Raw genomic sequence first — 26,922 nt, forward strand, 5'->3', positions numbered from 1 at the left:
AATTATTTGATTAACTGCAGGGGGTTTCACCAAGATATACCATATATATAATTTTTTCATTAAATGGAAGGAAATTGAAGCATGAGTGAAGACATCCTACATCATTTTCATGGATTAAAGAGAGGGACACCCCGCCTAGTCCACCAAATGGAGAAACAGAAGGAAAAAAAAAAAAAAACTAAACCCAAAACCCAACCAGCAGACCAAATGCTACATACCAAGCACTTAAACCAACTTCTCAAAAGCACAAACCACACGCTTTCATGCCTGTATCCTTCAAGTAAAAGGCTGAGAAGGAAGGAAAGGGCAAGGAAGGCTTAGAAAGTGGGGGGTTTTGCCAGAAATACATCAGAACACAGCCCCAAGAAACATCTGGTGCCTGGAAAAGGTCCCAACTTATTGGCAGATAACTGGATGTGGCTCGGTTTTTGGGTTGCTGGATGATGACCAGAGGTTTGCAGAGGTGAGCTAGGGGTAGGCCGGGCCACATCCCCTTCCAGGCTCAAGGAAAACAGTAACAAAAGAACCAAAACCTGCAAACATGTAGTCGTGGAGAACAACTCCCAGCGTGAGAAATGCTCCACGCCGCCACCGAAGCAGCCCTCCTGCCATACCCGGCTGCAAATTATTTATTGTAGGGCAATAGTCACCGCAAATTAAGTTATCTGAGCAAACACGGGATCACCGATTAAAGGAGATTACGAGAATTACTCGTTTTCACTTTTTTTCTGGAGTAAAAGGGAAATGGAAGCATATGGCCGGGGAGGATCAAAACTTCTTTTAAAACTCTCCATAAAAAATATCCATTATTCCAGCCTCCCCACCCATTGCGGGGGGGGGCGGCATCTTTGTTTCAAAGGTCTGGACTCGAGAGGTCTTTTATTACAAGATCCCATTTGTTTTCCTCAAGTAATTGGAAGGTGCTCCCCATTCAGTCCCTGCACGCAGGGACTTGTAGGCCAATTCCTGGAGCAGAAAGGGCTTCCCAAACCCCCTGGCAGAGAGGAGACCTCAGCCACCACGCAGCAGCTCCTGGGAGAAAAGGTCACTACTTTTTTTTTTTTAAATCTTTTTTTTTTTTTTTTTTTTTTGCCTCGGAACAAACCATTAATCAATGGAGTGTAATTGTCCGAGCGCTCGGCAGCGAAGGGACCTTGTTTTTCACCTCGAATAATTGCCAAACAGCAAAAGTTCAGCCCCAGAACCCAAACCCACCTCCCCATTTCCCCCCCTTTTACAATCCCCCCTGCCCTTTGGGCCTCCGCTTGGAAGCAAATGGAACACAAGCTGAAGTTTTTCTCAATTGAGCCGGAGCCGAGGACCCTTTGATATGCTAATCCCCCCTCCTTCAAACGGTAAGAATTCACACTCGCATTAATTCAAACAATTTGTGCGAGAATGATGTGAAATGGCACCTTTTTTTTTTTTTTTTTTTTTTTTTTGCGTGGCCGAGCAACAAAAGGAGGGAGCGAGGAAACCCAACAGCAGCACATTTGTTGTGCAGGACCCCCCCCTCCCTCCACCTCGCACAGGAGCATTTCTGAGCGAGGAAAAACACACCTGAGCACCTGCAGAGCTCCTTTACTTTCCGACACACACACCAGCCACCTCCAAACCCCAGCAGGGCCAGCGCAGACTAACAACAAGATGTTATTTTTAGAGCCAGACACAGCAACGGTGCCTCATGACACACTCTGTTTTCTGTCTCCAGATGGCCCCAGATTTCTACATGTGAGAAGAGATGGAAATATATATATATATATAAAAAAAAAAAAAAAAAAAAGTTGTTCTGACTCCACGCTGAAAAAAAAGGAGCTTTATCCCCTTTCCCAGAGCACCCCCGGCCCCGCACACGCGGGTCGGGGGGTGGAACGCTCGGAGGTGCCAAAATAACCCCGCAACAGGTAATTATTGCGGGAACGGGGGCAACTTTTCCCCGCGATGCGCGCAAAGCTGCGCGGGGGGGGGGGGGGGGACCGCGCGGTGGAGCGGCTGCCGGCACTGAAAAAAAAACCCGAAAAAAACGCGCAACCCCCCCCCCCCCGCGGGCCGAGCGGGTTGGGGGGGGACCCGAGGGATGAAGGATGGAGCGCGGAGGGAGGCTCCGCGCTGGCGGAGCCCCGCGGGCTGCGGCCTCGAAGGGGGCTGCGGCGGCGGCTGCGGAGCGCTCGGAGGGAGCCGGGGGATGCTCTTACCTGCGTCCGGGAGAGGAGAGAGGGGGGGCCGGGCTCGGGGGTCTCCGGCCCCGCTGCGGGGGCTGCGGGGGGAGAGCGGCTCTGCGGGGCCGGGGGGCAGCGCGGAGCAGGCGGCGGCTTCTCCTCCACCTCCTCCTCCGCCGAGCTGGGAGGCTTCGCCGGGGCTAAGTCAACATTTTCCTGCGGTTCCCGACGCTCCGCTCCGCACCGAAGGGTCGAGGCAGCCAGGCTCGCGCAAGCACCCCCAAAAAATTATTATTTTTTTTTTTTTTTTTAAAAAAAAAAAGGCGAAATGGAGGGGAAACGGCGTGTGCGTGCCCAGCCTTTGGAGTCTTTTCTGCGGAACGGTCAGCAGGCGAGGCGATGCCAGCAGCAGGAGTAGCGGGGAGCAACTCGAAAATGTTACAATGGACCCCCCCGTCCTCCTCCTCCTTCTCCTTCTCCTCCTTCTCCTCTCAGTCTCTGCCGCTCGCCCCGGCCGGATTTACATCTCCCGGGCTGCCATTCCGGCCTCAGTCGGGATGCGGCTCCGGCTCCTGCGGGGATTTTCTCCTTTTTCTCCTTTTTTTCTCTCCTCTTCCCCGCGATGCTGCTGCCCCGGGAGCGACTGGAGCGCGAGGAAGGCGCGCAGCAGCGGGAAAAACCGCGGTACAAACACACCAGGATAAGGGGGGAGGAAAGGAACAAAAAAAAAAAAAAAAAAAGAAAAAAAAAAAAAGAATCCCAATGAATCGTCTGGCAGCCTCCCTGCGCTCCTGCACCTCTCGGTGTGTGACTGGGGATCGCCAAGTCCTGACACAGACTCTCTGAACTGGAGTCACCCCCCCAGCCTCCTCCCCCCTCCAATCTCCACCCCCTCTCCCTCCGCTCCCCTCCCCTGCGCTCCGCTAATCATATAAACATATTATCGCGTAGAGCGGCACCGGCGAAGGACAAAAAAATCTCTCCCTTCCTGCTCTTTTCCTCTCCCCTCTCCCCTCCAGGAGGAGGAAGGCTGGGAACGAGCCTGAGGACGAGCCCAGCCCCGCTGCGCGCCCCCCCCCCACCCCCCAGCCCCTTCTCCGCGGCCGCCGGGGGATGCGCAGCCGCGGCCCCCGGAGCTGCGCGGCTTTTGGGGGCTCGGCCCAGCCGCTAACACCACCCCCTCTTCTTCCCCCCCTCCTTCCTCGGCTTTATTCCTCTTCCCAGCGGCTGCCGGAGCGCTGCAGGCCGGCAGGCGTCTCCGCCGCGCTTTCTCCTCGCCTCTCTCCCCTCCGAGCGCGGCCGCGCAGCGCAACTTGCGCGCCCCGAGCCGCCGAGCCGCGCCCCCGCCACCCGAAAAACATTCCCTAGGGGGTGCGGCTGGCGAAGAGGGGGGAGGATTTCGGCGTCTCCGATGCTTTCGAGGCGCTCCTGACCCCGCTCCGTTCGTTTGCGCGGAGCCCCCCCCCCCCCGCCCGCGGCAGAAGCGCTGGTGCGGTACGGAGAAACGTGTCAGGGCAGGGGAAGCGGCACTTGGAAAGGATTTAAAGCAGACCGGGTTGACTCATTCCTGTGCCCAGATACAAAAAGAAAAGGAAAAAAAAAAAAAAAGGAGGGGAAAAAAAAAGGAGAAAAAAAAAGAAAAGAAAAAAAAAGAAGAGAAAAAAAGAGAGGGAAAAAAAAAAGAAGAGGAAAAAAAAGAGAGAAAAAAAGAGAGAAAAAAAAAGAGAAAAAAACACACGGTCTCGTAGCGCTGTCGCTTTCCTTCCAAAAAATCCGCTCTTAGAAACCAGGCTCTCGGGTTTTTGGATTTTTTTCCCCTCTGTATTGACGCAAAATACTAAGGATCCGCTCTGACCTTTCGGGACGTGCGACGCGAACGGTTTCCAGCTCTCAAGGTCAGGGAGAAGCCGCCGGGCATCAGCCGGGGCCGCTTTGCGTGAGGCCAAACCGCGCCGAGAGCCGCTCCGCGCCCGCGCAAGGCTGCGGGGACGGCCGAGAGGGGGGAGAACGGCCCCCGAGCAAGGCAGCGCCCCTCCGGCTTGATATCTGCCCCCTGCCCTGTTTGGAGGGGGTCAGGCATCCCCTTCCTTTTCTAAGTGCATCCCCGCAGCATCCCCGCAGCATCCTCACAGCATCCCCACAGCATCCACTTAGCATCCCTGCAGCATCACATCCCCAAAGCAGGGCTCGATCCACTCCTTTAGGGCCAAAGCCCATTGACAATTCATCTTGAAACACCCACACCCCACGAGGAAACCGGGATCATTACCTCTGTTAATGGTAATGATTTATGAGCTGAATTATTTTGCCTTCCCTGCATACCTGTGCAATTAGCGTTGCCGTGAAGAAAATTGTAACGTGTATGGGGAGAAACATGATGTGTTTAAAATGAAACTGGATCTTTCAGACCAGCGTGAGGGAGTAAGAATGATAGAGTTGGTCCGGAGCTCTTCAAAACCACATTAAACTTTCAACGGTGCCAGCAATAATCCCAGGGATTAATATCTGAAATAATGGGCCAAGCCTGACCTTCCTCAACTCGTGGTACCTGTCAAAGGGGCTGGGAAGTGGGAGAACAGTCCCAGGCTTTTAGGACCAAAGGAGGAGTTCTGCTGGCGAGCAGAGCATCTTCCTGAGGCGCCTTTCAGCTGGGTTAAGTCTTCAAACTGCTTCAAAACCAAGCTCAGCATGGGAAGACTGGAGATCCTGCATCTCTGTGATAGTTTTGGACCTACTAAACGTGGTTAAAAGTGTGGGTTACTGTGAAAGCAAAATTTAGCACGATAACAGGTTCTCCATTTCCACCCCGCCCCCATTTTTTTAAGCCCTTTGTGTATCCCTTGAATAGCCGACTGCCCTTTCTTGCTGAAAATATCCTTATAAAAATGTGTAAACCCCGAATATCCCTGTATGCATTTCTAATGGAATTAAATCATGCAGGCATTTTAATGTATTTTGTTAGAAACTGACTTTCATTGGAAAGGTTGGGTGCATCTTTTGTGGAAGCAGGCTGAAAAGGACAGTTCTAGAAATATAAAGATAGACATATTGATTGGTTATTGTTTTAGTAGAGTTTTGAAACTTGTCGATAACAAATGCTATTTATTTTGTTAAATAAATGTAGTTGCAGATAAGCAGTGATAGCCTGGTGCTAACAGGCTTTCGCTTAGTTGAGGAGAGGAGCATTTAGCTAGAAAAGAGTCAAAAATACAAGAATTAGGTGGGGTTGGTGGTTTTCCTTCCGGAGACACGAAAGAGAGGAATTCTTCTATTTGGAGCAAAAAATCCGTTGGTTTTCTGTAAAACTTTTTTACCCACAAAGCAGGTGAAAAGAACTACAAAACTGGGCCTTGTGTTAATATTTGCTGAAGTCAAAGTAAATTCACCTACAGGCATTCAGCCGCAGGACTGAAGCTTATTTTCCCCCTTTTCATCAAAAACTTTTGCAATCACAGTTCTTTCTACGTGCAGAAATGGAGTTGTAAAACAATTGGTAACAATGCAGACAGAGACCCTTTCAGCATTTGTTTCGCAAACATGTGTTTCCATTAATTCTCATTAAATCCAGATTAAGATATAAGAATACCTGGCACAATTGTGTATTTTTTTGGCTAGCAGAATATTATTATTCAAGCGATTAATGTTACTTCACATGATTCAGCATCTGTTCCTTTAAAACAGGAAAATTGTACGCACACCCCCTTGGTATACTCGAATTGCATCCTTTTAGATTGTACTCAGCCACGATTACTGCCAGATTTGAATATGAATATATAATAAGGAATGATAACAAATCAAGTTTCTTTTCACCATTACAACTGCCTACTACTCACTTTTTGTCATATCCCTATAAAATATGTATCTCATCCCATACGGACTCCACAAATAAGTACAGACAAGTAGATTTTCCTTAAAATCTTGCTTTGTTGCAACAGTGCAGCAAAACTTCACTTGACAACACCACAAGAAACGCCATAAAATTAGCAAAATAACTTGATTTTTTTTTTTTTTGCCCCTTTTACTAACGTTAGATTTTGTACCGTTTCATGTTACGCCGTGTATTTTGTGTGTATGGCTCTCAGATTGCTTTGGTGGACCTGCAGGCTCATGTCCTTGGAAAAGTAAAGGTGAATTTCTAGTAATTTTTTAAATAATCAGAAAACCCGTGTATACATTAGCATTTCTAGGGGCTACATGTAAGACAGTAACAACTGGAAAAGATTGAACTGTCAGCTGTGCACTTGGAGGAGATGCATTTGAGAAAGGTGATTTAACTTGCAGCAAAAATTAGCCAAATTATGATGCTTGTAATGTGATCTTGTAGACTCCACTAGAGGGTTTTTTTGCCATAGAGTTGCAGCTTATGTCTGCCTATTCTTAAAAAGGTTAATTTAAAATGTTTTAATATCTTGATAAATAGTATTTTGTATTGCCCTAAGTGTCAGTTCCCCCATGAGAAATGGTTTACACAGATTTTATGCAACGTCTTTTTTACGACTGGAGTTTTATGACTGAACTTTAAATACTAGCGACTGACATTTCCTCCTATCTGTACGTATGTATGTGAATAATGCATCAATGAACTTATAATTAGATGTACTGTTAGCAAAGACAGACAGAAGAAGTTGTGTATACGTAGAGTGTAGCATCAATTAAAGTGGTGCAATATAAAGATGTGGTTTAACTGGTATAATACAAAGACACGGGGTTTTTTTTTTCCACGGTACGTGGAAAAGTAACAAACCATTACATGATTTTGCCATTTCAACACAAAACTGAGAAGGCAAAATTTTGCTCATTTTATTTCAGAAAATCCCCAATTAATTTTACAGACAAATTTATATAAAGTGTGAAAGACACAGCCCATAAGAGGAAATATCCAAGGTATTGTCTTAAAAGTTTGGAAATGTATCTTGACAATTACCGGTCTTTTAAACTAAGTAATTGATTTTAGTATCATTTGGGGGAAAAAAATGAAGCCCATCAATAAAATAAGAGAATTCTGCAGCTGTTCCTAACAAATAAATGTAATATGAATTTGCATTTTACATAGTTTACTTCAGTAATCCATTTTAATGACTCATAATCTATATCATTATTTCAGAAATGACAAAATCATTGACTTACTCATAACACTTGCTAATTATTTTTAAAAATAAATTCTGAACGAGACTAAGGAAACACCCATTTCCATTTGCTTTATGTTAAATCAACATCTAACCACTCATGGTGATTTCATTCAAAGAAAACAGAAGGAACACATTAGCTATGTGGTTAAAGAGATTGATGGGCTTCAAACATTTTAAACATGGGTCTTTTTTTTTTTCTAACTGTAGAAACTCATGTTTTTAATTTAAATGGCTTCAAGAAAATGAAGATCATTTTATTCAACAAAGCTGTTGTTTCTTGTTTCTTAGACATAAATTAATTTAATTTGGTTTAATTAAGTAATATTAGAAACAACCTCTTTAGAGAAAATGCAGCCATGAAACAAAAGCATGTACATGCCATCTTAACTAGGTATTCTGAAACGGAATTTTTGTATCACATTAATAAATTATAAGAGCTCAATATGACTCTTACAAGTGAATTTAGATGCAGATTTCTCTGTTTGTGCTAAGATATTGCAGTTGCCTCTCCACTCTCTGAAAAGTAAATCTCGGGGAGTGATGGAGCTCAGTGTTATTGAAGAAGTACATTCCTTACTTCAGGCTTTGAGTATTTACGGATGTTTGTTGGTGGAGAGAAGTTCACAGTTTAGTGCTGCAGGCATATATAAAGGCCAAAGAGTATTCAAGATTGAGCTGTTAGGAGTCACGTAGCAGAACACGTTTAAAAAGAGACGAGTACAATTCCCTGTTTTCATATGAAAAGCTCAGCACAGAAACTGAAACGATCATACCAGCAAAGGAACTGCAGTGCTGAGCTTTTGGGCAAAGAGATATGTCATAAGATCCCAATTCTCCAAATAGGTCTGTGCATTTCTAGGTTCCCTTTTCTCCAACTGCTGCATCTGCATAGGCATTACTTCTGTGTTTGGGCAGCAAATAATGCTGTTTAATTAAAGAAGCAAGGCCCGAGATAATAGTAAGAAATTAAATAGATTTTTCTATTTAAAATAAATATAATTTTGCCTGGCAGGTAGGACATCGTTCTCCTCCTCTGCCACTTTACACAACCATATTCTACTATATTCCACTTTGCTAAATCTCTGTGTCGCTTTCGATAATTTGCAGCCAGCAAAGTACCCCATTTCTCACAATGGCATGCGTGGAGGTCATGGCATATTCTGATCATCTCTTCTCACCTCTCGTTACCCTAATCCTCTGTGCAACAGAACAGGAAGATTTGAAATTCAATGGGAGAAAGACTGGGTGTCTATGCTAAACCCCTGTACCTTTTGTGATTTGCTTTATCAAACTCCAGTTGCAGGTCTAGAACTTCGGTTCATTACAGGCTGCCTTTAACTACAGCATTAGCTGGGTCGTTGGCCACTCCTCTGTTGCTTGTGTCTCATAAAATGAAAGGAGATGCAAAACAAGATGAACAAAGAATGAAGAATTCAAATGCAAACCATTGTATTTTGCAAGTATGAATCCAGGAAGGCTTTTCTCATCTTACCTGAGCACCTAAAATAATCCTCCTAGGCACTATTAAAATCCATGTGCTTGATGGCATAGGCCAGGATTTGAAGAGATACTAGTTTTTATCTGCACAGCTCTACAAACCCATAAACGTTTAGATGACTACATTGAGGGTAAGGCTAAGCTTACTTTCTTGAGAAGTTATGGGATGAAATATATCAAATTTTTGGACCGCAGACCAGAACTCATGCCTGCCTATTCCAATTGACTGCTCAAGTCATTAAACTACAGAGTCACGTTCCCTCTGGTGCTCTCACTTCCTAGCCCAGTGAATCCTGAATCATTTTCTGCCTGGTGCAGGTCCTTAACAGGAGAAGTGGAGAATATCTCCATCTCTAATCAAGTTGTGGGTTAGAGAGCTGTTTAGCTAGGAGAGATATGCATTCCTTCAGGCAGAGGAGACAACCCATCCTGTTTCACACTCTTTAGACAAGTCTCTAACTGCTGGTTGTAGAATAAAGCTACACCTTTAAAAGAAAGTAGTGATTACCACTGGGTTTAGTGACAAGATAACTGTGCTGGTGGGCATCAGGTGCTCTTTTTGTTTTGTTTTACAGGCAGCCTTAGCAATGGGTACAGAGCTCCTTAGTCTGGTTTATCTTGACTGAAGCGATATTCAGCATGATGAGTATTAGAGATGCACGAAAATGAAATATAAAACCATGGAAGTGCCTACTGAACACAAACTTCTTCCTCAGGTAGGCAGCATTGAAACAGAGAGGTTTTAAACTTGAGGGTTTAACTTGCTTCCAGGTTTCTCTTTAAGAGTCTAGTTGTTGGAATTCTATATGATGCCTACATGAAAATCTGGTCCATAGTCACAATAATCAAGTTCAGAGGTATGGTAATAGGTTATGAACAGGGAAGAACAGGGTGCTCAGGATCAATCATGAAAAGAAAAGAACCTCCAACTGGGACTTCATCACCTCATGATTGCAACTTTCAAACTCCCTTATCAAAAGGCAGGGCATAAAAGCCATATTTGCTTCCAAACTTGCATATTTCAGTTCACATTTACTGTTTCCCAGTGTGCCACCGGGTGTTATTCTGTAAGAACAAGTGGGTTTTTTTGTTGTTTTCTCTTTTAATTTAGAATTTTGAATTGGTGGCTTTAATCAAGATGATGTATAACTCATGCTTTACATACAGTTCATCTGGTTCTGCTTCTCACTTTCCTGTGCCGGTCTGGAAGTGCTCATAACCTCAGCTGATTGGTTATACTTGCTTTGATTTTGTTTTGCAGTTTAAACCGGGGACTTGGTCCCTTATATTTTTTTTCAAAGAATATATTTTTTTCCTCTTGGTACTGATTGCCATTGAAATGCTGACAGTTATGTGATTGGCTCCCTCTGGAGCAGATACCAGAGATGCATCATGGATCACTGGTCAAAGAGCCTAGAAACAGCAGCAAATTCAGTCTCTCCCTGCTCCCCATCAACTTTGTACATCGGCACTGCTTTGCAATCCATCTCAGCTGGCTTGGGCAGAGCATGGAGAGGGAGACCCAGATTTGTTTCCGGGCTTACATCTTACAGTTCACATTTTGTCCTGCATGTGTTACATTGCCAGGTGTAACTCTGGCAGCTGTAAGAACAGTCGTTTTCCTTCACCGAAACTGCCTCTAAAATCCTCTGTTTCAGTAATGATTTGTTATACATTGCAAACACCTGCAGCGCTTGGGAATTAATATCACTAAAGTATAGGATCAAAGATATTCCACCTTTTTTTCTTTAATTAAATGATCATTTACTTCTGACAGACCTCGATGTTTTTGACAAATAGTATTTGAATCTGATTGAAGGTATGGTTACGCCTTTCTAAAAACACTGCAGTCTAAGAACGATGTTACTACCATGCTCTGGTTGTGAGGAACATCGATTGACTGCTTAGTACTACTGCTAATTATAGGTATTAAAATATATTCAATAATTAATTAAGATGCTACTCCCCCACCTTACTGGCTGCTGTTTGTTGAGTAATCAGTGCCAAAATATGATCTTTTCATGTGATATCTGATAAATCATAGTGCTGCATTTAATACATCACTAAGACAACACACTTAAGCTTTTATTGCATGCTTAGAAAGGAAAGCAAGAACTCCAGATGCATTTATAAAGGAACGGGAGAATTCCCTGTATATGGAACCACTGAACCTTACTGCAAAGTAAACCACAAATTTGCATTGTAGCATTTAGGTGCCCAGTACTGCCTTTCTGTTTTCTCTCCCTGTTGCCTCTCTATACGGCTACATTGGTTTAATTTGCTTTCTTTAGTATTTTTGTTGATAGTAAAATTACTGTGCAAATTCCCTATCAGTTGTATATATTAATATAATTCCCTCTCAAATGCTGCTTATTGAAATTAGCAGTGGTAAAAGGTGAGATACATATTCATACAGTTATTTACATAAATCCCATTCAGCTTTATGCACCCTAAGCTTTAATGCAAAGTATTACCACAGGTAATTTTAGCACAAGCGAAACAGCAAATAAGTGACATCTGACTTCCCAGAGACTGGGTGTCTTTTAATAAATAGATTATTTGAAGAGGAAAAATTCTATAAGAAATTACAGTTTTGACATTTTTATTTTTATGAATAAAGATTTAATTTAATGTTCTGCATATTTTAACTTTGCCACTTAGCGCAACCCAGTTTTGAGTTTCCAAAGAATTTATTGGTCAAAATTTATCACCTTCCAATCCGTTATGATAGTAAACTTTACAAATTAGATCTTTTATTAGAGTGCTAAAGTTGGCAGGCCAACTCTATTCTGTCTTGCAACTGAATTCAACTAGGAACCTTTTACAGGGGCATGTAGTGATAGGACAAGGGGGAATGGCTTTAATTTGAAAGGGGGAAGATTTTGATTAGACATTGGGAAGAAATTCGTCACGATGAGGGTGGGGAGTCCCTGGCCCAGGTTGCCCAGAGAAGCTGTGAATGCCCCATCCCTGGAGGTGTTCAAGGCCAGGTTGGATGGGACCCTGGGGAGCGTGATGCAGTAGGACATGTCCCTGCCCATGGCACAGGGGTTGGAACTGGATGGGCTTTAAGGTGCTTTCCAACCCAAATATCCTATGATTCTATGACATATGGTAATACACACATTTCTTTTGGGGAAACAAGTGTCTTTACAACAAAAAATTAAAAATAGTCATGTATTTCTCCAATGAATCCCACCCAATTGGTTCTTTGCAAATTATATAAATTGTGCATGATGCCTGATTTATGATACAGTATAAGATATTAATCTGTAAATAAACTAAATTTTTCAATGAGCACTACAGTAGGAAGCAACTTATAAGACAGTGTACATACTAGACCACAAAGTAAGTTTTATAAAATGAGTATATACTGGGAACTGATCTATGCAGCACAACATTTGTACCCATTTTAGTGACAGAAAATTCTGTAAAATCAGTTGCAATATGCATATTGATCTGCCGATTATTTACTCAAATTATAGAATGCTAACTATAAGAAAAGTCATTAGGTCATTATCTATATAGTTTTGGGAATGAAGGCGTCATCTGTTCCTACTTGTGAAAGACATTTGCTACTAAAAATATAAATTGAAATCTACTCTGTGCAGGTGCAGATTCTACTCAGCAATGCAGCTCTGTTTGTATAAGCGATGTCTTCCCCAGTAAACAGAGGAGCTGCAAGGTCATGGAACAGACAATGGCTCGTGTATCTCAGAAAATTATGCTTTGCTGTATAGACTTGCATTTCCCTTAGCAAAATACAGCAACGCATTGAGACTTGTAGCAGTCTCTATTTTTCACAATTTTCCAGTTAATGAAAGTAATGTTTAAATACTCTGAAGTCAGATTATTAACTTCTACAAAATAGAAACAGATGTGTGTCTTAGTATGCCATTAAATTTATGATTTACATAGTATTCTTGAATACAGCTGAGCAGAGGCCAATGATTCTAATTTGCTCTAGATTTACAATAACCTGATCTGGTTTTTGTAAGTACTGAAACACTTTAAACAAAATTAGAAAGCCGTTGTGCTTTGTGTGATTAAAGATGCAATTCCCTTTAGGGTAATGAGAAGAGTTAGAACATGTTTCTTTCTTTATGGATGTTTCTATTATAAACAGGAGTACCATAAATTATGTATTTTTGTTACTATTTCCTTGGTTTTAATTATAAAATAAACTGATTGAGTTGTACTGGAGTTATAATGAAACAAAGCCAAAATCTAGCTAAGAATGCATACGGAGGTTCATAAAAATCCTTAAAATTCTTGCAAAGGTCTCAAGGTCTTGTTAGAAAAATACAAGTTCCTTATATTCTGCAGAGACCAAAATATCTCTCTGATTTAAGACTACACCATTTAAAGACTTATTTAAAAAGCTAACACATTTCTCAGCTTATTAAACTATGTTAATGCACAAAATTTTACAGGACAGAGGTTTAGTGGATTTGTGGAAATTTACATCTGGAGATTGAGATTTTCTGGATCTAATGGCAGAAATGACCACTGGAATGAGTGCTGGAGTTTAAAAAATGGTGTTTCTATGGGTAGAAATCAAGTTGTGCTTCATTAAGTACTGAATTTTTTAAGAAGGAGGCAAACTGAGATTACAAAGTGCAGGTACAAGAAGGCGGCGCGCGAGAGGAATACCTTGTGTAGGAATATTTAAGGTCTGATTCAAGGATTCTGAAAATGAGAAGTTAGGCCTATAAGGATGTGTGGATTCAGGGTTAGCTAGGAATGAGGCATTTCCAAATTCTAATCGATGACTAAACCCGATTCCTCTCCTGGCCAGAATGTACGTCATCTAGCACTGTAATTCACTTTTCACATGGAAAGGTGGTCCAGCAATAAAGTGTAAGCATCTCTTTCATAGGGATTTTTTATAATATTTTTTAAGGCTACCTCAACTATTCTTTGCATGTTGCCCCCCCCCCGCAAAATCAAATAGATTTTATGAATGTAGAAGTACTGAACCAGGCCTTTAATTCATATAGTACCCAGAATATAACATGTTGAAGATAATATATGCTCAATATTATATATTCATATTTAATCATACTACAATGTATGTATTTATATTTATCTTTACCTCTGATGAAATGTTTAATATTATTAATGCTTTCATTTTAATTATATATAATTAACTATCATTAAAACAGGAGCATTACCTTTTAATAAAAATTTAATCATACATTTACTCAAGCATGGCATCAAAATGCTACACACGGATGAGATGTCTTAAAAGTGATTGAATGCACTCAATTTATTTGGTCACTCACTCTTGCAGTGCACTTAGAGATTGCCATTTGTGCTTCACTCAAGAGATCTCCAAGGGTAAACTCCTGCACTCCTGCCACATTCTTTGACTCGGGATTATAGTGTTAGACAGCCGTAAAGACTAAGCCACAAATACAGCTCTCAGCCTGTATGTTACCCCTAATTCAGCTTTCAGTTTTACTAGAGCATCCCCTGATCAGTGTACGAGACCGGTGTGTGCATATTTCATTTTAAGAGAGGATGGGGATCACTGTGGATTTTTGCTGGGGCATCTGACAATGGCAACCGGACTGAAGAAATGGTAGAAGCAACATTTTCTATCATACATTAAGGCTGAAGTGCATATAACTGGAACAATTACCACAGAATTATAGACTAGTTTGGGTTGGAAGGGACCTTAAAGATCATGCAGTTCCAACCCCTCTGCCATGGGCAGGGACACCTCCCACTGGATCAGGCTGCCCAAAGCCCCATCCAACCTGGCCCCATCCAGGGATGGGGCAGCCACAGCTTCCCTGGGCAACCTGGGCCAGGGCCTCCCCACCCTCATCATGAAGAAACTCCTCTTTATGTCTAGTCTAAATCTGCCCCTCTCCAGTTTATAGCCATAGTTCCGTGGTTTCATCTGGATTTTCTGGGAAATATTTCTATTAAGCATGCAATAGGCTGATAACAAGAGACTTGCAAACATAGTAACTAATTCAAGCTAAAGTTATGTCTAAGGATGAATTAATATTAGAGAATTGTTTGTTTCCTTCTTGACAAAATGAATATGGATATGGAATAAATTATTGGAAGCAAGGAATGGTGGAATGGCATCAGGACATCAGAACCTCATACTTGCTTTTCAGCTATAATTTAACACAAGCTGAGGTCTGACTTCTGCAAACACGCAGGCTTAGGTGAGCAAACATATGCTGAACCAAGACCAGATTGCCATTCCTACAAATACTTATGCCTGTTAAACCTCATCAACAATATTCACTTGGAAGTCACAGATATAGGGAAATGATGCCTTCTACTAAAATTGATGGTGAGTTTTGGAGGAGTATGCCATTGTTCTGGTAAGTTCTAACTCGCTGAGTCCCAGAGTATGGAATTGTGTTTGCAGCAAACCGTCATTCAGGGAGCCCTGTGTGATTAACTTGGAGGCTGGAGTAAAATCTGCAGATGAGAATTCCATATGTCTGAGGCAAAGCACCTGAAAGGAAAGCTCACGTTTTAATGACAGAGCATGGGATGGCCATTATAAGAATCTATTGTATTGATAAAAAGGGAAAACACCTGGTCAACAAAGGTTTTGTAATGTTTCTTCATATTAGTTATTTTAAAGTCGTATTAAGCTGTCGGAAGACTTTGTTTGATTATGAACACTCAATTTCTTAAAGATGCTTGGTGAGTCTGGATGCACTTAGCATAATTTATTTTCCAATCTACTCTGAGTTGCCCAGACCTACTTCTATTGAAGTCAATGGGATTTTTTTTTTCCAAAGAGAACTAAATTAAATTTAATTTTTCTTCAAAAAGAGACTTAGTTAGATTTCTTAATTGTCAATTTTCTTCAAACAATTACTGCATGACAACATGTTTTAATAAATGAAAATCCAATACATTTTGTGATTCCTTATATTAAAGCCCACTCTAAAAACATTTGTCTGGTGCAATTACTCAGCAACTCAGAATAAGTGGGAAGCTCAAAACTGTATTTATATTGGTTTTGAACCTTCCTAATGTGATTTAAAATTACCTTATCCCAAAATACATTTAAATCTCAAAGGGAACTGTATTTTAAATGTTTCTGTGGCTGGAAGGCTTCATGCATTAGAAAAATATTAACTAAAAATACAATGGACTCTTGTCTACTCTTTTCTTTCCATTTCCTGGAGCTATTTCATATTAATATTGACATGGGTAAAACAATTCAACAGACTTCAGAGTGATAACGAGGCCATTTTGCAATGGCTCCTTTGTTGAGCAATGAAGCTGTGCGGAGAAGGGCAGGTTTTGACTATTGGGCTCCTGCCATTCCAATCACTCTCTATTGCATAAGACTGGGGTCAGAAAGTTTAAGTGTCTAAAATCCATAAACTGCCTGTTTTCAGAAAAATCCCAAAATAGGGATTCTAGTAAAAACCTGCAGGAGAACTTTCCATCTTCTGACAAGACATTTTTTACTTATGCAGAACCGCTCTTTGTTGAAGAGCTTCTGCCTTCATTATTTAATTTCTTTGTGGAGCTTACAGCCATCACGATCCCGTCGAGTTCTTTATTTAATGTGTTTCAGAGCACAGGACACCTGCCGACTTCTTTAATAACGAGTTGTCCTCAGTTGGCTTATATGTGAAAACTGTGCAGCAGAGGCAAGTAAAGAATAACCTTAGACATTAAGACTGATTCCATTAAAAAAATAAAATAAAACTATGTCCAGGCTCCACACCCAAAGTCCCTAAAATAAATTTGCAAGGCCTTTGCACAGCATGGAATCCAGGCGGATTTTTTTTTAATTGAATTCTGTTCTGTGTAAGTGCAGCTCAGTGGAATTCAATTTCCATGTAGGCTCCCAGGAAAGAAATACATGCTAAGTATTTTTATTGCTAATGTTTTGGATTTAGTTTCTTAAGTATTATTTAGATTTGGCTGTGGAGAGAGTTGCTAGTGTTTACTGTAACACAGGGCTCTGTGCCTTTCTTGGGAGAAGGGACTCTTTAAAAAAGGATTGGCTAAAGCACAGAAATTTAACCATGAATAAATTCTAGGGCTTTGTGCTGTATTAAGAAGGCTCAAAGTCTACTTCTTAGTACAAACCCTATGAATTTCATGGAAAATCTCCATACTCCTCATTCAACCTTTATTTTTTTGTCCCACTTTAATATAGTTTCTCTATCTTTTTGGAAGCCTCTTTCACACCTGTTAGGAGAAGTAGAGGGAAATATTATTACAGATGTTTCAGGGAAGCCCTGCAGTCTCAGCCCTGCAGTTTGCAAGTAAGGGAAGAAAGCCTACTAAGGTCAATGAGTCCTTCTGCTCTGAGAGGATGGTCTCTGAAACAGAGAAATCGGGCTGTGACTGATTAGTTTATCTTAACTGGCTTTATTCTGCACTCATTCACATAATGTCTCCTGTAATTCTTTCACTTTCACTGAAACATGTTATTTTACTTCAGCTCACAGAACTCAAGCGATGAATAAACAGTATCATAAATGAAAAATACACTCAGGTTGTTTTTCTTAGTCAATAGAATCTTAAAAAATGTTTTTTGCCCTACAAATACTAAGAAAACCATTGACTGATAAGGCAGACTTAAAACAGGTAACTGTTTTATTTTGGGGATTTTTTATGTTAATCCTTGGTTTCAGACAAAGAAATAACCTGAACCAGAGGTTCAGCAGCCTTGTTAATTATTTCATGTTACAATCAATACATTAAGCAGCCTTAATCCACCCTTGTTGTTATGTGGAGGATGCTCACCTGGTGAAGGAACATGTCCTCCCACCTCTATTCTGTCACAGTCTGGACCTAATCCAAAGCGTGCCCAAATATGTATTAGAAAACAGACTGTGCACTGTTTCTGTTTAAATCTACTCCCCTCTTCTCTAAGAAGAAATGTCTTAATTTGCTGTACTGCCTACTATCATGGAATAAAATGACAGAGTGGTTTGGATCGGAAGGGACCTTAAAGCCCATCCAGTTCCAACCTCCCTGCCACAGGCAGGGACACCTCCCACTGGATCAGGGGCTCCAAGCCCCATCCAACCTGGCCTTGAACCCCTCCAGGGATGGGGCAGCCACCACTGCTCTGGCCAACCTGGGCCAGTGTCTCCTCACCATCATCATGAAAAATTTCTTCCTAATGTCTAATTTAAATCCCTTCCAATTTAAAGCCATTCCCCCTCATCCTATCACTCCATGCCCTTGTAATAAGTCCCTCCTCAGCTTTCTTGTAGGCTTCCTTTCAGTACTGGGAGCTGCTCTAAGGTCTCCCCGGAGCCTTCTCTTCCCCAGGCTGAACAACCCCAACTCTCTCAGCCTGTCCTCACAGCAGAGGTGCTCCAGCCCTCTGATCATCTCCATGGCCTCCTCTGGATCTGTTCCAACAGTTTCATATCCTTATGTTGGGGATTCCATAACTGGGCACAGGACTCCAGGTGGAGTCTCACGAAAGGAGTAGAGGGAGAAAATCTAGAATATATTTTTAATGTACCTGTATCTCTGTATTATATATTACTTATATTCTATTGTCTGTTTCTATTATATTGCCAAAGAATCTATAAGTCCTAGGTTAATAGCATTATCATTTTTAATTTTTTATCTTTTATACATAAGGTAGATGAGTAAGATTTATTAATGCTTTTGTTAAGTTTGTCAGAAAATCAGGATTTGGTAAAGGTAAATGTATTTTCAAAATCTGTTTTGCAACATCTTGCGCACACAAGCTCTTTTCAGATTCTGCTTATGAGTAATCATTTTTTATTTGTTTAACTCATGTTTCAATTTTCTGTAGACAAAGTTCTTACCATGTAACATATACCGTTGCTAGTTTTGTAAACATGTTTTCAATGTTACTTGGAAGACCTGAAACAAATTAACAGCTAATCTGCAGGATGAGAGCCACCAGGACACACATATGATTTATCAAAGGATTCAAATTAGGACTGAGAGCTGGACAACACACAGCGCAAATGGCAAACACAACCCAAAGACCTTCTGTAGTGCTACTTTTGAAGTTGCACAAGGTTTCATTTTCTGTCTCAGTGTTGCTCAAATGTCACGGGAATAGGGTTGGAGGGGAGGAACCGATGCCAAACTCAACAGGAATGTCCCAAGCTGAAGCCTAGCAAATCACCACAGTTAAAGTGCGTGGTGCAAGAATGGGTCTACGGGGTCATCGTCAACCTGCCTGCAACTACAGTCCACCAAAGAGATGCTGGATGAATTTAGGTGTGGGAAATAACCGAGGCATACATAGTTGTGAGTACATACTGGCTGTGGAGTCTGATTTCACACTAAATAGGAGCAGAAGTTGTGCAGGCTGTAGGCAGGGGAGGCTTTTGGGGTGTGTCTTTCTCTGACGCTCCCTGCAGCCAGCATTGCCAGGGAGGCCTTCAGGAGGAAGGCTGCATCATCCAAAGATTTTTCAGTCATAGTTCATCTTCCTTTTATTTAACTGTAATTTTGTATGGTGCAGCTGAATTGTCCACAAACAGCTAAAATTATATATAATATATATATATTCTGTCCTTCCTATGCTCCGTACCACTATTTTGCAGCACATGAGGAAAAATGTTTATGTTCTGTCTAATTCCCTCTAAATAAAATGTTAAAAGGTGATGGTGTCTTTAAACATTACTGATCATTACTTACAAAGCTGCATTTGAAAATTGTGAAAACAAATGCTTTGACCTTGTGAGCCATTGAAATATTTAAAAAAACAAATCTGCTAGGCTTTTTTGGCTAGTAGTTGTGATTTGCATAGTTGAACCTTGAATGCAGGCATAAATAGCTACAGAATCCAGCTTGGCATGATGCCCAGCAATGTTAGGGTGCCAGACAAAAAATCGGGTCAACCGCTTACCAAGTAAGTCATTCTGTCTCAACAAGGTGATGTCTAACAAAGAAGCTACAAGGCTGAAGACAGAAAGCATATTCAGCTGCTGTTCAGAAAGACAAGAACTTTTCATTTATCAGGATAATCTACTACTCGTAATCAGCACAGCGAGTGAACTCCCTCTTGTAAAAAAGAGAAAAGCCCAGGAATTGTTTTTGCTAATTAAGGTGAATATTATTCCTGTGAAATGAACCCAAAAGTTCTGTGTAACCAGAATCCCGAAAGAGATCTATAATCTAAAAGAATCATTGCACAGAGTTTTAATTGAGAGGAGAGTGAGAACTCTTTTACCTATTCTTCAGTTCTTAGTCGCAATGGTCTTCCACGTACGTTCGTGGGGCTTTTATGTTCTCAGTTTATCTAAAATGTTATTTTCCATATATTAAAAGCACTTTTGAAATTAAAAATTCATGACAAGATGGTTATATATTTAATGAAATGCTATCACTAAATATTCCATATTCAGGAATAATTTGAGGTAGCAGATTGCTTACTAACATATATAGAAAAAAAATTTTAGATTAAAAACTAGAGGTTGCAACTCTTCATAGCAATGTGCATTTGAATTTTGTTCATTAAGCACAGCTAAAGCTGGAAATGAGAAGGTGAGTGTATTTTCTTAAAGTGATAACAATTATATTCAACAGTTTAATTTTTTCTGTGATACTTGTCTCGGTTTTAAGATTAAAAAAGCCTTGCAGTGTTGAAAGGGAGTAATATGAGGAAGCTCAGTTTCCCTTTCTTTGAACAAAAAGCACCCAACTTGAAAATATATTTATATTTGAATTAATATTTACATAAAGGAAATCCATAATAATCAGAGTAACTGTGTATTCCTGAGGAAATCAGAGAAAATTCATTGAGAGGTACATGATTATACATACAAAAATTAATTCTCCCCGAAATAATCTATTAATGTCTTTGTTGCAGTAACCCTTCAGGTCCAATCCTTTGTCCTGTCTTCTTCACTATAAGTGTAAATCACACAGTTGGCCTCAAAATAAAAATAATTATGATTTCACTTAACATGCATTTTGGAGGTATAAATTACCTTAAATTCAGGCTGAATACATTTGTTTTCATGAAAAACGAAATGTTGTGTGCCTCTTCTGCCCTTCCCCCAAGCCTTCTTCACAAGATCAGCCTCAGGCTAAAATGGTTTTAAGTAGAATAAAGCTGCTGGTAAACACTTACCTTTGGCAATATTATTGCCTAATGAACATTGCAGAGAAGGGTGTATGCGAGTGTCTGGCTGTGGCTGCAACCTATGGTCCTTGTGCCAAGTACCTACTGCTAACAGGCGAATGTACACAAAAGAGACAGGCCCTTTGATTGTTTAATCCCAAACATACTTAACTGTCACATACTTAATCTTTTCTGATTAAAAATGACTCTCGAGTTCTTCTTGAACATTTTTATATTTGTGGATGAAGGAGGTTCAATGTGGTTTTCATGCCTGTTTGGACTGTGCTTTTTTTTTTTTTTATCCCCCCTCTCCTTAGTTCAAGATGACTTTTCCCTCTCTTTAATCATAGATACACCCCCTAAAGGATCCTCAGCCTTCGGGATGCTTCAGATGCTTTCAGACGCTTCTGAAATGCTCCCTGTTAGCAGGCAAGTAAAAATACCTTGCCAAAGTGGACCTCATTGTTATGATCAGATAACTAGATCTAGAGGATATAGAAACACAGAAAGCTTTAAGTCGGAAGGGACCTTAAGGCTCATCCAGTTCCAAACCCACTGCCATGGGCAGGGACACCTCCCACTGGATCAGGTTGATCCAAAGCCATTTCAAAACGGCTTCACCTGGAGGTTTAACTTTCCTAGAAAAAAGTTTCAAGGAAAACTAACCTTCCGCATTCATCAGAAATCAAGCCATCATTCTTTAAGCTCATCAAAAAACTTGTGGTTCGCTATTGGTTTTCTCAAATACTGGCAAGTTTGATAGTATTTCTGTCAAAGGCAACAAAAAATCCGTACCACACAGTTTAAATCTATCATTGTTTTAAGCCCTTATGCATTAAAGTTTGTGAATAATCTCCTTTCTTAAAGGGTCTTGAATTCGTTTTGGGATTAGATGGAAGATCTTTCAAGTGGAACACTAAGAAGCAGTCACATTTCAAGTCAGAATTTGTGCTCCAATGGGATATTTTTCGAGTAATATTTCTTTCCACTTTAACAGTAGTTTGAGTTCATGATGGTTTTATGTTGATTTCCGACTACATTTTTATGTAGTGGGAAAGATTTTTTTTTGCAAAGTGAATGCCCAAGACCTGTTAGAAAACACTGCTCCTTAGCAATGTACTCATAGGATTCAGTATAGTTTGCTCAGAAGTGTTATTTTAGGATGACCTTTACACATACAATATCATGAATTTTTCTTTTTATTTGATTGTAAAGATGTTACGATCAAGGGGCAAAAATAAATATTGCCTTTTTCAGCCATAAAAAAGAAAGGAACGACAAATGAAACCATCTTTTTTTTAAACAACGTGATAGCATGCAGAAGTGATGTCTGTGTTTGGAAACCACATATTTTTAAATTCACAGATACAGCAAAGCCCTAGTGAAACACAAATAAAGATCAATGTTATGCAATACAAGTAGTAACACATGTTACAGAACTCACCCTTTCTCAGCCTAAAGAAGAGAGAAATTTATGTTGTTCATTGATAGAACAATGTATTTATGTTCATGGGAATTCATACATTATAATAAATTATTAGGAAAAAAAAAAGGTTGAGCATTCCAGAGTCAGCAGCATTTCTAGCAAGGATGCTAAGTCCTAAGTTATTTTCTTTTGAATAAGTAACATAATGTTCTGCAAATCTTTTCTAGGTAGCTTACAGGATTTGAATATTCAGATATTTTCAGTTGTATAAGCCATACAATTATGAAATTGTACAATACAGTTATTTCTCAAGCAATTTGGCAATATTTTCTTACAAGAATTTACCTTATGTTCTTTGTTATCAAAAACAGAAATAGCTTTCTGCTTACCATTCTGGAAAAGATGGAATTCATCATTCTGCCACAAAGACCCTAGAAAGCAAAGAAAATGTTATTAGTTATTATATTCTTATCTGCAGGGATTCTAGCTGCCAAACAATGCATCAGCATCAAAACAAAAAATGAAAATATGTGTTCAAATCATAGATCAATAGTTTAATGCAGTTCTGAATATATAGTACATGTACTTAGCAGGTACCGGATTAGAAAAAAGCACAGGCTATTGTGCATATCTGTATTTAGAACCGCATGCCAGCTGGAATTTATCTGCATAGTGCTCATAAAATACAGACATAGGATCCTGGCATCTAATTTGTGACTGTGCTTTTGAAAATAAAGCCAGGGGCTTGCTGTCACTTTGTGATGGAGTGGGAGAAAACAGGGTAAAAAATGCACATAAAGGGTTAAGACGAGAAGAGACAGTGATCAATGAAATGTTCAAGGTTTTCATTTTTAACTCATTAAGAAATTTGCATCATGATTTTTTTAAAACAAACCTTTTCTCGCTTATTAAAATAATTAATCAGCCTTGAAGTTTTGCTTTAGAAAAATCTTCCTCCTGGGTTACAAGTTTGCAGTGGTTTAAACTGGGGTGCTGAGAAAGTGCTAAGTACACCACAGACCTCCTCAGCACGCCTTAAGGTGGTGTGGAAATGAAAGAATGGGTACTAGTTAACTTCCTTCCTTCTCTTCTATTATCCCTTTCAGTCTGTTTTATACCTGACATCGTAGCTATTCTGTTTGCTTCAGAAAGAAATGAATCACGGCTACTACTTCCTTTAACTCAAGGCTGAGCAGAGAGTGATCGCTTTCACTCAATATCGACGCAGAGAGGATTTTAACTGTTCTGTAACATCTCGTGTTATATGTCCCAATTGTGCTGTTTGAGAATAAAAAGTTTTCAGGACAATAGGCTCAATTCCGTGATCATTTCTCACACTGAATACAATTTTATTCCTGCTGAAGTGGCCAGATATAGGTACAGAATCTGCCTGTCTGCCTCATACGGAGTTTTCAGAGGCAAAATAGTTTTATGCCAAAGAAGGGAGACCACTTAAAACCCACATATATAGTCACAAACCACCTAGAAACAAATGTTAATGTCTAGGTAGGGCTGTTACCTATAAAAAGGAAAACTAAAAATAAAATAAATGATAGATTCCAGGTTCTCACCATGACCGCATAAACCACTGGATGAAATATAGGTATTTACAGGTAAGGGAGTGTCCAGATAGAGAAGAATTCCTCAGTACAGTACAGAAGTTATTTCCTTTCACAGAGTTTACCTTGGGCGAAAAGGGAGTTTCCAGCGTGTTCAGTGCTGCAGAAGTTCGGACTTAATCTAGGTTGCAGCACAGCACAAGATATAGGGAGCCTGGATAAAGCTAATGTAAATTAGAACAGTCCCTGAGGGCTGCTCTAATTTACGTGGAGATTCATTGGCCTGTATCCAGCCTTGAATCTGAGCATCTACAGAGATGGCTTAAAGCCACTTTTGCTCCATTCTTTGTGGGCTACAACTTCTGTATGGTGCTTCACGTGAGATGTAACCCAGAATGTTTCTTTTGCTTCATTTATGAAATGCAGGAAAATAGAGTCCCCCCCAGCCAAAGAAACAATATTTCACGTAAGCTTAAAATGAACCCTTTGAACATCCATCTAAGTTGAGCCAAGTTCCCACAAAGCCCTGCCTTCTGCGTCCTTCCCAGAGATTTTTGCTCCTCAGCCCTCACACTCTGCAAACCATGTTCTTTGGGTGAGGTCATCGTTAATCTACTGCCTGTTCGGGACTGGTGCATAAAAAATCCATTCATTTCAGCAAAGTAGCACTTGTCTTTCCTCTACCTTGCTCTCAAGACCCTTGCCATAAATCCATAATATATTTTTTTTCCAAAGCTAATTGTAAACTGATAAAATGTCACCATTTCATAAATGAGCAAAAGTTCTTATTGACTTCAAAAGGAATTATAGTCACAGAAGAGTAGATTTTGCGTTAAGATTCCACAACATAAGTTACGATGTTGTAAGATATGAACTTGTGGGTCTGACCCCTGCCTAGCAGCCATGTATGCAAACCTCCAGACTGACACACAAGTTGGTCAATACCTTCATGAGTATCCCTCTGAAGTCATTGCAGCAATGTTTGTGCTAGAAGTGGAGTGTATGTGTTAATGTTCTGCTACATCATGGCTTAAATCCTTCCACGGATTCCGACTAGCACAGCGGCTGAATGTAAAATAACTTTAGTGTGAGACCTAATGAATGAGTTCATTTTGGACACCAATAATTTTTAATAACAGGTTATTTGCTCATATATAGAAAACAGAATTATTATTTTGGAAGAAGTGAGTCAAGGCTTCTCCTAGCTCTTGCTTTCACTGGCTGAAATAAATAATCAGAGTGGACGTGAGTATGACCACCCAGTTATCTAATTTTGGTTAAGAAATGCTCACAAGTTTTTGATTGCCTTTTTTAAAATCAGATTTGTCTTTTAATGCTGCAGCTACTTCCAGTGTCTCTGGCACTGGGGTTACAAATGTCACACTACCGCCCCTCCTATTCAGTTCTGTGGTTCCTGTTTGCTCAGGAATCAGTTTCTGAATCAATAAACAAAATCACCTATTTTTAATCACTGGCTCCTGAAGAGGGCAGCACGTTCTAGATATTATTGAACTGTAAGCTTTGAGATGACAGCCTGGGCTTTACTGTACTGCACACGGAGGAAGGGGGAATAAAAACATTCTGGATATTTTGTGTGGACAGTTCCCATGATACAATAAGTCAGCAGAAGTTCTAGGCTGTTACCGACCAAGGTCAAAACTGTATTTGATTATTAAAGAGAACATTCAAATTAGCTACCTGAAGCAATGCATTTAGAAAGAGAGCAACAAAATACCAGCAAGGAGTACTTCCACGAGGAATATGTTTTATCTTTAACACCGTAGATAACTTTTCCTATTGGCAGTGCATTGACTATCAAAACTACTAAAGGGGTTAGATTTAATTATCTCACTTCTTTGCACATTTCATCTCAATTGCTATGGCAACATTCAGTCGCCTCAGCAGCAATGTATACTTTAATCAGATATTTCCTCACTCATTTCTCTGTGCACCACAGCAATGTAGTCAAATTTACAGCCAAACCCTGATGTATCGGATAACACCTCTTACGAATTAATGGCTAGGGTTCCCCTGCCCCTCACCCGTAGCCACAAAATATTTCTACAGAGTTTTGCACCCTGATAACAAAGGATTTGGGAGATTGGAAGGGTGTATACTTTAAAACTTTCCTACTTCACTGATTTTATGTTGTTTTCTGCCACCACTCCCTTTTTACTTGGCTTCTACTTACTAAGGAACCATTCCCGTCAAGCTATGGGCAGGTCTTCTGCTCCCTACAAGAACTCTTTCAGGGCTGAGAACAGGAAACACAATAATCAGGCGACAATGTGGTTCCTCCCATATTCCACCCTGCCCTGAAAAGCTTTTTGTTTGATTACTCAGCCCTGATTAAATGCTTCGTCAGAGTACATCATAGTTCTTTTAACTCCTTGGCCCAGAAATCAGGAACATAGGCTAAAATAAATGTAATTAGGAGTGATGAGCAGATACTGGGGACTCCACATTGAAATGCAGACAGTGAGAAGAGTCAAGAAGCTAAAAGTACACAGGGGTTACTAAATTGAGGTTATAGGAAGTCTTGATATTTCTGACATAGAATATTGTCTGGTTTGAAAACATGTCACCACCGAGGCAAAGTGGGAACAGAGATAAGTTCCTGATGGTGCCTAGCTTCTGTGGTGAAAAGCACATTAGGAATGCATTAGATACATTGGATTAGAGTCAGATATATAGGAAAGAATCATAGACATCAGGCATTAAAACATAATTCTGCATGTTCTGCAGATTGTCTTCAGCCAATTAGTTGATTTTGCTTTCTTACACTGGAGAAAATATTCACTGCTTTTTGCTTCCACATGCGTTCTTCATAGCTGTTCATCTGCTCACATGCAATAAACTATCAGCTCATTTGCAAATGAGGTCTTGGATTACCGCTGTCTTAAAGATTTTTGGAAACCCTCAGTAAGTACAGAGTTGACTTAGAATCATAGAATCATTTGATTGGAAAGGACCGTTGAGATCATTGAGTCCAACCATACTTAGGTCACTGTTGTCCCAGACAGGTATGATGGAGTCATAGTCAAAGCCAGTTTACATCTTGTCAATGATAACAAAGTCT

The 26,922-nt window shown here is 40.4% G+C and overlaps 1 protein-coding gene across 16 annotated transcripts in view; it reads right to left on the reverse strand.

Moving 5' to 3' along the window:
• The window catches only part of ADGRL2 (adhesion G protein-coupled receptor L2), a 394,437-nt gene that overhangs the window by 158,048 nt on the left and 209,467 nt on the right, over positions 1–26,922 (reverse strand). For all 16 annotated transcript variants that reach the window (XM_069862790.1, XM_069862789.1, XM_069862787.1 and 13 more), the window contains one exon: positions 22,674–22,715. The gene's annotated coding sequence lies outside the window, so the exon portion shown is untranslated. The remainder of the gene's footprint in view (positions 1–22,673; positions 22,716–26,922) is intronic.

Source organism: Phaenicophaeus curvirostris, chromosome 8 (assembly GCF_032191515.1).
Source record: "Phaenicophaeus curvirostris isolate KB17595 chromosome 8, BPBGC_Pcur_1.0, whole genome shotgun sequence".
In the NCBI taxonomy this organism is placed as follows: Eukaryota; Metazoa; Chordata; class Aves; order Cuculiformes; family Cuculidae; genus Phaenicophaeus; species Phaenicophaeus curvirostris.